At 40.2% G+C, this 13219-nt stretch overlaps 1 protein-coding gene across 2 annotated transcripts in view; it reads left to right on the forward strand.

The window, feature by feature from the left end:
* Window positions 1–1172: 1172 nt before the first annotated feature.
* LOC310901732 (uncharacterized protein) overlaps window positions 1173–13219 on the forward strand; it is a 139175-nt gene continuing 127128 nt past the window's right edge. The window contains exon 1 of one of the 2 annotated variants that reach the window (XR_014586080.1): window positions 1173–3139. The gene's annotated coding sequence lies outside the window, so the exon portion shown is untranslated. The remainder of the gene's footprint in view (window positions 3140–13219) is intronic. The other variant, XR_014586081.1, reaches the window with a different exon arrangement.

Raw genomic sequence — 13219 nt, forward strand, 5'->3', positions numbered from 1 at the left:
CTTTCAAATATCTCCTTTGACACAATGGTGCGATGGGGCAAGGAAAAATTCAGCATCTTACTGGAAGCATTAATGAATGTGGAAAGAAGAGTTTCCTGAGATGGGGCCAGAGGAGTTTGCAAGTTAGCTGAAATCACGATGAAAATGCACCACTTAGTGAATGTATAAATAATTCCATACATTATTCTATAGCACATCAAAACACAAAGCCAGCCTCGCACGCTTCAGCAGTCTTTGCTTCTGAGTGTTTTAAATGAGCTCAAAACCCTCTCAGATGCTTTTCTTCATAGGTGAATGGCTATCCAATGTACCAAAAGCAAAAATGTAATTAAACTTTAAACTCTTAAAATGGCAAGTACCGCTGGGATAACACATGGGTAAAACACAGTAATTGTTTGTATTTACTCTCCGTCTAGTTAGCATTTCTTTTCAGGTGCCTGCCACAAATGCTAGCTCAAAAAGGCAAAAACTGTAAGAATTAGTTTGTCTTTGTGAATTCAGAGCTTCGAAGTGTTAATTGACTTTCAGTGTGGTGTGATCTCATTACTTGCACACTGGAGAAAATGCTCTACTGGATGCTGGTAATGCAGCAGAGCTTCTCTCTCATATATTTCAAAACCTTCCCACAAATATACAACCTTCATCTCAAGCCCTGGAAGCAGTACATCCCATATCAGAAGAGCTGAGCACCTTTAAATAGGGAGAATGTATCTCTGTTCTCTTTCCCTCAGGTCTTTTCCCCATCTTTCCCTGGGGCCATGGTCATTTCAAGGGTGTTGGAAACCCCCATGTCCTGGGAATCAAACTACCATTGTGTGCTGTGTTGTCTTCTCGCTAGGAAATAAGGAATTAAGTCCTTATAAGAAGTACAGCAGAAAGGGCATCCAAATTGCCATACCAAGACTATGGAGAGGATGTGCTTTTGCTGCCAGGTCAAATAGCAAATTGTGTTAGACCTGTTGTATTCACATATGAGGCCCTATGTCTCAAGCATGCTGAAACATTGGCACATGCAGCACCTAAATAATCCTACTAAAAGTTAAAGGGATTTATTGAATATATGAACAGAATTTCACGATATGGTCAGATCTCTGCTCTGACAGTGAGGAAATGTTTGGTTACATTTCCACTTCGTCCTTAACAGGGCAGCAGTATGAAAAGGTGTAGGAAGGAAAAGCAAATATGAACTCAACCCCACCCTTTCTTGAGTATTTCAGATAATTCATAAGAGAAGGCAAGAACTTCTTCTTCAATATTTGAGGGGTTCTGGTGTGTATGTAACTGGCAGGGACTCTGCAGGGACTCTGCAGTAAACACCGTTGGGAATTTTTCTTTTTACAGTTCCTGCCTTTTGCAATTGGGCTTCCCACAAAATATTTTGCAATACACGTAAGCCCTGGTTTCCAAGCAGAGGTGTTATGCACAGGATGCCTTTGCAAGCTGGCCCCAGCTTGCTTCCGAGCAGATGCGAGTAAGCCCAATTTTCATACTAATGGTGCATTGAGCTTTAAACATTCAGAAGAAAACTTTGATAAAGCATCTTAGTAGCACTTGTGATTTTTTTTCCCCCAGACTGCTCCAGTTTATAGGTGGTTCAGGTGGTTTCATGAGTTGCCAAAATGATCTGCACTTGCAAGGCAACTTATTCTGTTGGTGGTCAGAGACTTTATACTGAGTATTTTGCAAACCGTTACAAGATTGTATCTTTCATTAGGGCCACTGAAAAGGTTGTATACCAATTCACTCTGAAGATCAGACTTCCAGTATATTGCTGTAAATAAGATCTCTGGAGAGATAAAAAAAAAATTGAAAATGGTTTTGGAAAGTTTCTGAACTTCTGTGGAGGTTTGATCAATTCTCAAAGCAGGAGATTCCCTTCTGTGTCTAGATACTCCTTCCCCTTGACATTTACACTATTTCATCTCAGACAGCTGATCACTAGGTAAGGCAATTAAAACATCAAGAAAAATTAGTCCTTTTAATCCCTCCCCCTCTTTAAATCAGCTTGTGATAAAGTCCTGCTGTAAAGACCAGTGGAATTAGCACTGATAATGAAGGATTAGCCCTCATTAGCTTTATTTGTTTTTTTTATTTTGCAGTCCCTGGTGTTCATCCGGCCAATGTAGCCACCTGCAATGCAAAGCAGACACCTGCATCTGAACTGGCTGTTTGGACACCCTTAGGGGAGAGAGAGAGGTGCTTCTAAGGGGTCATTCATGCCTGGGGACTGCCTTCTCCCCAGGAGGGATTAAACCAGCCCTGTTTCCTCAACAGCTTCTGTAGGAAAGGTAAATGATAAGGTCACAAGTCCAGGTATTTCCTGGTGCGATCCAGAGGCTTCAGTTTCAGCTGCTTTAAAACACTGTTTGGTAGCTGATTGATCATGAAGCAATTTAGATCTAAACTCAATCTACACATACTGCAGACCCTGGAGAATGTCATTCAGTAAGAGAAATGACTTTACTTGACCATAAATAACTTGTGGCAATTATTCTTTTCTGGTGTGATGATCAAGGACATGCATGGGGAATGGGAAGACAATCCCTCTAGAAACTTTAGTTGAACGTTGTGGCCCACTCTTTTATTTGCAACCTGCCTAGATAACTGATGAAAAGCTCACGTGCGGGAACAGACTTGCCATCTCCTTAACACTGTGGTCCAGGGTAGCAGAAAAGTCAAGTGAAAACCAAGCTGCAGAAATGAGGTCAGACAAGCCAGAGGGAACTAACTTTCCTTTTAGCACCAGGGAGTCTGCAGGCTTCCCATCTACTGCCCATTATTAACAGCCAAGAGGCAAGGCAGAGGTGGTCTCTGCCCGCTCTCCAGGCTGGGAGGTGTTAATGGATGGGTGTGAGAGGATGCCACTGGGGTGCAGGTGAAAGATGAGTGATCTGAACACAGCCATCAGGCTTATTCCTGCCAGCTGCTCTGAGCCAAGTGAAGTGATATAATCACAGAGCAGGTAAGCCCAGGAGATCTGAGTGGGGGGGTCTAGTAGGCAGCTGTATGCCTCCCTTATAGGAGGGTGTTAGAACTCTGGGTTTTAATCTTTTTGGATAGAGAAGGTCTCTCTCCAAGTCAGAGGTCGGCACCAGCTTCTCCCTTGAAACAAGCTTCCTACTGTTCCATCCCACAGAAAGTAAGTTTAGAAAGTGTGTCACATTTTTAATAAGTGTTTTGAATTTAGGGTCGTGGGTGAGGTAAAAGAGGAACCTTTTGCCAAAAGTCAGAACTAACACTGAGCTAGGTTGTGAATAGCTCAGCATATGTCAATCCAGCATCATTCCCAAAGGATCACATCTTCTCAGTCTTAATTCATTTCTTTTTATTTGCACACGTTTCTTTTCTTTCAGCTATTCTCTGCTTTTCTCCTGGGCTTTCCTTTCCCTGTTTCTTTTCAACTTAAATTTCTCAATCCAGCTTCTTCTCTTTCACGCCCTGTATTTGCTCTCTCAGGCTTCCCCCACCGAGACTCTCCATTCTCCACTTCTGTCCCTTTCTTTGAGCACCTGCCTGCTCCTCCCCCCCATCTCCATATCTTTGTTCTTCTCTATCTTCAGTTTTCAACCTCTTTGAAATTCTCCCTCAGTTTCCCTGTGTCCTGGTTTCTCTTATGTCCTCTTGTATTGCTTTCTTTACCTCTCAGATGACTCCTCCTCCGCACCTGTTTCCAATTTTAGGATTTATCTCATGCACTAATTTAGTTTCCGTCACACACTGAGTTCACCTCTCCCACGCTGCTTTATTGCAGGGAGGTTTTGTAGACTGTGTTTGCTGGTTATCTTCTTTAACGCAGGGGTTGAAGATATTCTATATGTAACATGGGCTGGGCTTACTCTTCCAATGCCACTAAACCATCAGAAGATCCATAAAGGTATGCACTTTCATACTGTAGTATGGCTTCACAGCGTAATTGTGTTACCCAGCAGAAATGCTGGAAAAATCGAAGATTGTGCTTCTTCCTACTAGGTGGTGAATTGCAATTAGAGAGCCCAATGGAAAAATTGGGTTGCTTCATTTAGTTCTGCTCTCAATTCATCAGTCTGAGAGTTAATCTCTTGCCTGCAGCCACAGAAAATAGCCACTGAAATAGCTCCATTTGTTCTAGTAAGTGGGCAGAGAGGACGTGGCTAACCCGCTGAGCTTCCCTCTGCCAACTGGCTGCTATTTGGAGATCTGGGCTGAAGTTAAGATTTGCTTGTCTGTGGTTTGAAGCTAATTAGGTTTGTTGACCATCTGAGGTTTTCTGTTGTGTATCAGATCTAAAACTGGAAGCAACAGGTTATTTTTGTCCTCAGGCGAAAAAGGCTGCTTAGGATCCGTCTTTCTTTCTGTGTCCAGGAGTATTGTTGAGTGCTTTATTTTCCTAAGTTCACAAAATGAGTCTGATGGGGACTCTGAAAACTTAAAACAAGATATCTTATTCTAAATAGTACGGTATTTAGCAATTTAATTACTTTAAGTCGTTGTGAAGTGTTCATAATGCCAGGCAGTATGAATGGAAGTTGGAGGATCGTTATCATTATAGTTTCTTTCATGAGGTGAAAAGGAGAGTATCCCATGTTTGCTATTTCTCCAGCAACTTTAGATTTAGTAAAAATGAGTTTGGTTTCATTCAGTGCTGTATAGTCTCTTACTGAAAAAAATAGTAGGGACACTTATCTGGCTTTTAAGAATCATCTTGAGTACATCAGCATCTTATCAAGCAACAAATGCTAGAATATGGTATCTGGCTATGCAAAGTCTCAAGAGCTTTTGTGCTCTTTTTCACACTCTAAAGGCTTTTAATTGTTATCTCATTTACTCAACGTATAAAATTCTGATGCCCTGAGGACCTGGATTGCACCTCTCTATATCTCTAGCTTGCTTACTATTAGGTTTGAGTGGTGACACTAGAATAGTGTTGTGGCATGCTATTAAAAATTCAGTGTAATCCTTTAAATGTAATATGTAACTTCTATTGGTCTAAACTCAAATGTGGAGCAATTCAAGACTTTGAATCCTTATTCTTTCTCTCTCTATCCTGAACCTTATGTCTTTGTTCTGCTTTCCACTAATGGGGACCACACCACGTTGTCTCTTGTTCCATATTTTTAAAACCATTGCTAGTAAGAGGCCGTGTTATGATACATTCTTTTCTGGTGAACTATGTCTGAGGGATGGATAGAGAACTCACAGCCACCAATTGAAGAGGTACTAGTGTACAAATGTAAATAATTACAAATGTGTAAGTACACATACACAGGCACATATATACAAAAACATAATTCCCATCTTCTATTCCTAATGGTGCTGCTATAAAGGATGCTGTTTCTGACACATAGTTGAAAGCAGAATGGTTGTTTCTGCACTTTTACCCCCATATCCTTGAATGTTTTTTTCTTGTTTTGTAATTGGTCTTCGCAGTTCAAGCTCATTTCTCGTTAACAGTCAGTTTCATTTTCCACATGCACAACCCCTCCAATCTTTCCAACAGTGCAGCATGAGATAATAAAAGTATAACTATTCTCACTTGGGATTTAATTTCTTGCAATGCTGTGGACAGAATGGTAATTATACACCACTTGCTGGTTCAGGAAACTGAGCACAAAGTACTGACATTTGCATAACCTGCTAGATAATTTGTCCATGCAGTATCTGAATGCTTCATAACATTAAGGTATTTATCTTCAAGACAACTTCCCTCAGGAGGTGAGAATAATAATATCAATTTTTGCTGATGATGAACTGATGCACAAAACTATTAATTACCTTCCTAATGACACGTAAGGAAGAGTCGCAAGTCACACCTAGGTTTCTTGACTGATGAACTTTTAAACATCAGACCAAATTCCCATCAGTAACTCATATATGGTATATTTGGATTTAACAGATAATTCATCTTTCTGTTTGCATATCCATCTGATATTGCTGCCTGTAATTTTGGGTTCATATTCTTTGGTAACATTAAGTAGGAGGAAACTCAATTTCTAAAGGTTCTGCCTAGTTGGGACCTTTTGCTGTTTTGTGTTATGGAAATAGGAATCAGTTACTTTTAGCCAATTAGTTTTCCAAACAAATTAAAATGATTTCTTCCATATCAAAGGCATTAGGTTAATATATTCTCTTAATTTGTTCAAATGGGATGTGTTTAGAGAATAGCAAGACTGCATTCCTCTCAGGTGTTGAGAAAATTTTGATAACAAGGTTGGGAGGCTAAATGTTCAGACAGGTGGGTTTTGATAAAATGTGAAGAGACTGTATGGCCATAAAAGATTTGGTAGAACATTTTAAAAAAAAGTGACTTTAAAAATATAGAAATATGGTTAACATAGATTAATTCTTACTGAGTGCATGAAGAACCTTCATATATATATATATACATTACTAAACTACAACTATATAGAAACTAGTCTCGGTTCTAAAAGGGCACGTGTGGAAAGCGGTTCTTTGGGGTTTTCTCTAGTATGATTTTTTTATTTAATAACAGCTAGTCTTTTTACCCTGCTAGACTACATATGCGAATGTGAAGAGACTAGCAAACTGCTTGAAAGCTTTTTGCTTAAGAAGAATTTTTTCTTTAAGAGCAGACTTAAGATGTCTCTGATCAGTTAGTGTTTGAGTATTTCTGGGACTTTATGCAATGAGCTGGCAGAATCAAACCTTGCCAAGCGAAAAGTGTTAATTAAGTTCTACCTAACATCAGTGTATTATGTATTGAAACTGCAACAGGGGAGGTTCAGGCTGGATATCAGAAACAGGTTTTTCACTGTGAGCGTGGTCAGGCACTGGAACAGGCTCTCCAGGGAAGTGGTCACAGCACTGAGCCTGTCGGAGTTCAAGAATTGTTTGGACAACTTTCTAATTTTTTTTTGGGTGGTCCTTTGGGGACCCAGGAGTTGGACTCGATGATCCTTGTGGGTCCCTTCTAACTCAGACATTCTATGATTGTTAATACAGTTTTACTCTCACCTTCTCCATCCACTCATCCAACTGCAGGCGTTATATTTCTGCATATTGGACACTTCATTACAAGCTCCATATATAGTCAAGCAATGAGATCATGCCCTTTTTTTAAGGGAGAAATTCAGGCACAAAGAAACTAAACGAGGTCAAAAAGAGTGAAAAAGTAAACAACTGTCTCAAATCTCAGTCCTCAAGCAGGATATAAAACCTGGATATTTTGATATTCATGATATATTTCATATTTTGATATTTTGTCTTTACTGTCTTAAATTTTGAGCTGTTGCAGTCACTGAACAGCAAAAGTTTTCAGGTCTGCGGTCTCCCAGAGATCTCTTTCCCTTCATTAGTCTAAGCTGCAATTCATCATTGTCTTACCAAAAACCAGGCAAACCCAAGCTCTGTGGTGAACTGACAGTGTGGAGCACTTCCTTCCCTTTTTCCTTGAACTCTCTTTTGTATTACGGATCAGTAGCCCTCACAGCCGTCATAGCTGATGCTGAGCTTTCCAGCGTCAGTTTTCTGGAAGGACTTGTCTACTTTCTCCCACTGGCTTTGTAAGAATGTGGCAGTGCATGAGCAAGGTGAATTTTATCTGCAGCTGAGAAGATCATGCCCAGGTGACAGCAGTGCTAGACCTACTGCTGCTCAGAAAGTTGCCCTTGACTGACTGATCTGCAGTAAAGTGTTGTGAGTCCCAAGAGCAGTACAATTGCGAGCCTGGTGGTGGGCTATTAACACTTGGCCACGTCAGTGGAAGAAGCTTTCAAATGGGATCAGGGATGGTGACCTGACAGAGAGGTAGTATTGCATGGAAGGGCTGTAACGCAACGTCAGGTAATGAGCTTGTGAGGAGAGGCTTTCTTTGCAAAACTAGATGCTTGCAGTTGAGTACATTTGCTCACCACTCCACCTGGAGGACAGCATGTTCATGTTGTGCACTTTTGTGCCTTACAAGAAAGGGTTAGAGGAGATGCTTGGATCAGCCCTTGTCAAAGTCAGGGCAAAGCTCCAAGCTGCAGTTCAGCTTGTCAGACTCCCAGGAACCAGCCATGTCCTGATTAACAAAAAGACTTAGAGTTGATCAAGAAATGCTATGTAAACTTCCTCAGAGCTTGAAGAGTGAATTCCTTCCCAATCCTCTAAGACCACATCACAGTTGTGCTAATATACCTTGCTAATCCAGCCATGAGACTTATACTAATGTACTGCAACCTTCCCAAGGAGCTCACTGCATTTACTAGCTAGCTATGTAAAGCTGGAATAAGGTTTTGTTATCAATGTCATGTAATTCTGCTCATTGCAAAACCAAACAGGGCAAGTTGGCACCACCGTATGGGTATGGTATTGCCCCATGATACGACCTCATCTGTTTCCTTCCTGAAATATTTACTATCGTGCATTAGCAGAGCTATCTAAAAATGCCACAGGTCTGCAGAAATCTGGTGCCATGCTGCACTGAGACTTGTGTCTGAATAGCCTGCCATTTTATACCAAAATAACAATGTGACTCCATGCAGTTCTGTCCTGCTGTGTCTCTGGTAAGGACACCATGCTTCTGTGCAAACTGGCATCCAGGTGTACTCATTAGTTCAGCTGCTGTGAGTCAAAGCTAGTGGTCAGCAAAGGGATGAGTAGCTATGAAGAAGATACCAGGAAAACAGACAAACAAGTTCTGGTAGCTGTTGTGTGTGTGGAGCGCTTTTGTATTCATGACAACCTGTTCATTTGCAAAGAGCACAGAAAATCAATCAAAATCAAATGCAAACAAAGAAATGAGAAATTAATCAGGAAAGCCATGGGCTAATCACATGGCACCCTCCTCAATTACTCTAACAGAAAAAGCAAAAGCACAATTGCTGATAATGGCTCCTGGTCTATAATGGCAGTCTTTCCAATCAAGCACTTATTCAGATGTTAGTTAATTAAGTGAGCTGTATGGAACAGTATTCCACTTTTTTTGGTTTAATGAGATAAATGGATTCAATTTCCCAATTTCATACACCTTCCTCAAAGGCTGTAAAATGAGAACCATATACGTAGGTTTATATTTGTGTATAGCTTCCTAAATGTAAAGGCAGGAATACAGGTCTCAGAAGAGCTCTGCATCCACCACAGAAAATTCTGCCTTTATGTAATCCCTGTCATATAAATCAAGCTTCAATTTCAAAACTACTGATCTCTACTTTTCTTGTTCTAGGAACCCTCTCCTTCATTTACTGGAAATCATTTCCTAGTCTAGACTGGGAAACCAGCAGCAGAATTTTCACAGAAGATATCTGCTGCCCAACTTGTGCAGAAACTTTGCTCCTTAAAAGGTTTCTTTTTTTTTTAAATGTGAGAGTGAACCTTGTGTCAAAATAATGAGCTTCATGCATTCAAATCAGAGCTTGAGTGTTAATTAGGCCACTCTTACTAAAATGATTTATTGAATTATATTTGGTATTAGCAGCCCTAAGTTTTCCTCCACAGAGAGTCAGTGAAAATCACCTTCATCAATCTTCAAGACTTTGATAAACTTATTTTTTTCCTCTTTTTTTTATTAAATAATCTACTCTGAGAGACCGATTGAGTAGTTCTTCAAGACATTGAGAAGCCTCATAAGAAAAAACAAATCTTCATTTTTAGGTTTTTAAGGCAGATTAATAAAGATCTGCTTTAGGAGCCTAATTAACTATTTTGAGCTGAACTGGAGGGCTTTCATTGCTTCCAATAGCCACTGGATGATATTTAATATAGCAGACATACAGAAGATGGTTGGGATACTTACATAGTTTAAAAAAGTTCCAAAGCCAGAATCAAATATCTGATGTTTCAGACTGTGCTGGATAGCTTGTAGGAGGGGGGGAAAAAAAAAAAAAGGGAGTTCAGAGTGAGAACTTTTATTCCTTTACTCTTCCTGTTTTGGGTTTCAGAGGCTTTTCAAAGCTCTTGACATGGTGGATGGGTAAACCAAGGTCTAGTACCTTTCAGATTGGTAGGTATTTGAACATCTGACGTGCCCTATAAAGGCTCTGATGTTGGTCTCCAGAGTACCCTGGGGACCGGATACTTTCTTGTACTGACTGTGATGGTGAAGATTACTCAGAGTTGTTTTCTGTATCTAAGATATTGCCCCATGCCCTTTAAATATGGGGGCATGAACATGAAGCTGTCATGATGTAGTCTTAGAGCAAACAAAAGGAAATCACCTTCACAAAATACAGTTTGGCTGCAGAGTTCCTTGCAGCAGGATGGTGTAGATGCTGGAAGTTTACATGAGTGCAAAACATTAGTGGACAAATTCACAGGAAAAAAGCTTTGATGGGTATCATGTACAAGGGCATCCTGTCTGGTTAGGAAAAACTTTAAACTGGATTTCCTGAAGGTTGGAAAATACTTGAAGTATCATTGAATGCTTGCACTGTTCTAAGATGTTTCCTAAAGAAGGTGGCATTGATCTGCATTGGAGTACAGATGCTGCATCGGGTAACCTTGTTGTAGACCTGTTGTTCATAGGCTACCAGGCTGATCAGGGAAGGCTGCTCTTAAACCAGTAGGAATTGCTTGCTTATGCCTTCCTTGACTCCTAGTGATTAAATAACATTTGCCTACCACAGTTCTGACTACAGAGCCTGACCCTTTAAAAGAGTAAAAAAAGGCTGATTTTTTTAAAGCAGGTTCCACTCCCATGAGATTGTCTGCCACGCCATCACTCACATGTCTCAGGAGTTCTGCAGGAAGAGGGAAGATTTTCCAGGGAAATAGGTTTAAGAAAGGTGTTCACAAAGCCAGGGGTCTGGAGCACAGCAGAGTGCCTCCTCTGCAAGTTAACATGTTCTCATTTTAATAGACAGTTTTTTTTCTGTTACTGTGTGTATGTATATATATATAAAAATATAACCATTAGCAAGCAGAATGAAGTTGTGAACTACATTCCCAGTCTGTCTTGCTTCTCTAAGTGACAACCGTCTTTCAAGGAGCACTGCTACATTCACTGCCCTTTGTATTTGTGTTCCTTGGTTGTTTCTATCCTGCTCTTCTTGGCTTGTGAGACTACGTGTCCTTTGTGTGCTTAGGCATTTGTGTACATCTTCTGCCTGCATGATTTTTAGTGAGTTGAATTATCACCAAATTTTGCAGAGGGGTGTAAATCTCAAATATAGCTGGTTCTTACACATTTTGTGAAAAGCAGCAGCCTGAAAGAGGCCAAGGAGACTTTATCTGTGTTCTCAGTGCACAATCACAGCTTTTACTAGACAGTAGAGAGTCTGCACAAGACTGTACTGTTATTACAGTCCAAGCTTGGGAAAAAAACTTCAGAGCTCATACACTACTAGACATCAGAAAATCCAGCCAAAAACACAGCTGACCAAACAACTCATTTCAGTTACATTTCATCTCAATGTTTTCTTTGCAGAATCAAATCTGCAGAAATTTTCCTGAAAGGAAATTGCCATCTTTTTCTTTGGGCTTGAATCTATACAGTGAAAGTGGACTCATGGGATAAGTAATCCCCTCTCTCCTCCTTGTGAATTCAAGGATCATTAAGTGTTCGCAGCAATGATCCAAGATTGGTCTCCACAGAGCCTCCATGCTATGATTTTTATACAGTTCAGATCTTTATTTAGGTCTATAGGAAAGGCTTGCAGAGAACAATCAAGCCCTGAAGTCTTAGCATTAAAATATCTGAATCAATAGAAACAAGCAAAAACAACAACAAAAAAAACCTGTTCCAGCCTGCAAGTAGGAATAACACACACATGCAAGGCCAGATTCTGCATCGTACCAGCTGATTAACATAAGTTAACACTGAATTTGAGCTGTGTGGACTATATATGATTAGTTGTTATGCTCAACTGAGGGTTACTAAACAAAAGGAAAATTCTGATGGCTGCACAGATCAAAGGAGTGCTTGGGCTGAAGTGTTGTATATGCTGTCTTGGCCTCCAGTGGGAATCGCTTATGTAACGTGGATCAACATTGGGCTAGATGCTTGCTTAAACCCAGACTAGCTATTCTTAGGTATTATATAGCATAATATCTGATAACTTTATTTGCCTAGAATATCTACTTTCCTTTCAATACATTTGTGTAGCAAACAATGGGGGAGAATGAGATAGATTGGAAAATGATTTTGTACAAAAAATGGCCCAAATGTAGAAGAGTTTGGTTTCTGTTCCTGAATTAAAGTGGAATTGTTTGATTTTTTTTATGATTTATTTCTAGCTTTCTGGCCTTTAAAAAAAGTTTATAATAAAAATCAAATCCCAGAAAGAGAGTGGCAATGTCTCAGAGGTGGAAAATAACATCAAAGTAGAAATGATTTTTAAAGCTGACATTTCTGGGATGTTTAATGATAAGTCAAACTTGCCAGAGCAGAGAAAAGCTGAGCTAATGCACAACGATCTGAGATTTTTTCCCTTGACTACCACATCTAATACTATCAACAAGCATGCATATTCCATACAAAGAGCAGATGGGAAAGCATCGGCTAATGACCGTATGCAGAAGCTTGGGAATCTCTCCTTTGCAAAAAGGCAGACACCTCAGATAAAAGTTTTGGTTCATACATATATATGCTTATGAACAACTGTTAAGTGAAGGTCAGATTCATTGGGTAGAATCCTTGCAAAGCCTCTTCTGTTTACCAGCTACGGTTACTTCACTGTTGTAGGGAAGAAACCTTCCGTCCTTTCCACTTTGGATGTAATTAAACATGGGAGGCAAGACATGCAAAATCTGGTGGTACGATGGGTCATTGAGAGGAAAGAATTTGAATCAAGAGATGTATCACAAAATCATAGACAATCTTGATCTGGAAGGGACCCACAAGCATCACTGCATGCAACTCCAGGCTCCATGCAGAGCTACCTACTTGTAGGGTTATATGGGAAAGGTCTGGTTTGCTGATAGATGGCAAAGGAGGCCATACAAAGGAGGATCTGGCAGTGCTCATATTTCCCAGAACATCTGGGAGACTCACTGAACACTTGGGTGCATTACCAGATAAGAGAAAGATCTATGGTTAAAACCTGCCGAAATCTTTATTGCTGCACTCATATTTTTGTTCTTACAGGAGCGAGCAGCGAGTAGTATTTAGCTCCAGAATGAGTTTAAATGAGGTGCAGAATGAAAAGCAACAGAGCAAGAATTGGAATTGCACACATGAACTGGAAGTGGTACAGAAGGATTGCTTTGAACACAGTATTTTAACCCAGGACATGAGCTGGTCTTAGCCTCTGAGAGAGGTGTCTCTGCAGGTTCACAGGCATCTCTACTCAAGGGAGATGTCCAG

Source organism: Anser anser (genome assembly GCF_964211835.1).
Source record: "Anser anser genome assembly, chromosome: 6".
In the NCBI taxonomy this organism is placed as follows: Eukaryota; Metazoa; Chordata; class Aves; order Anseriformes; family Anatidae; genus Anser; species Anser anser.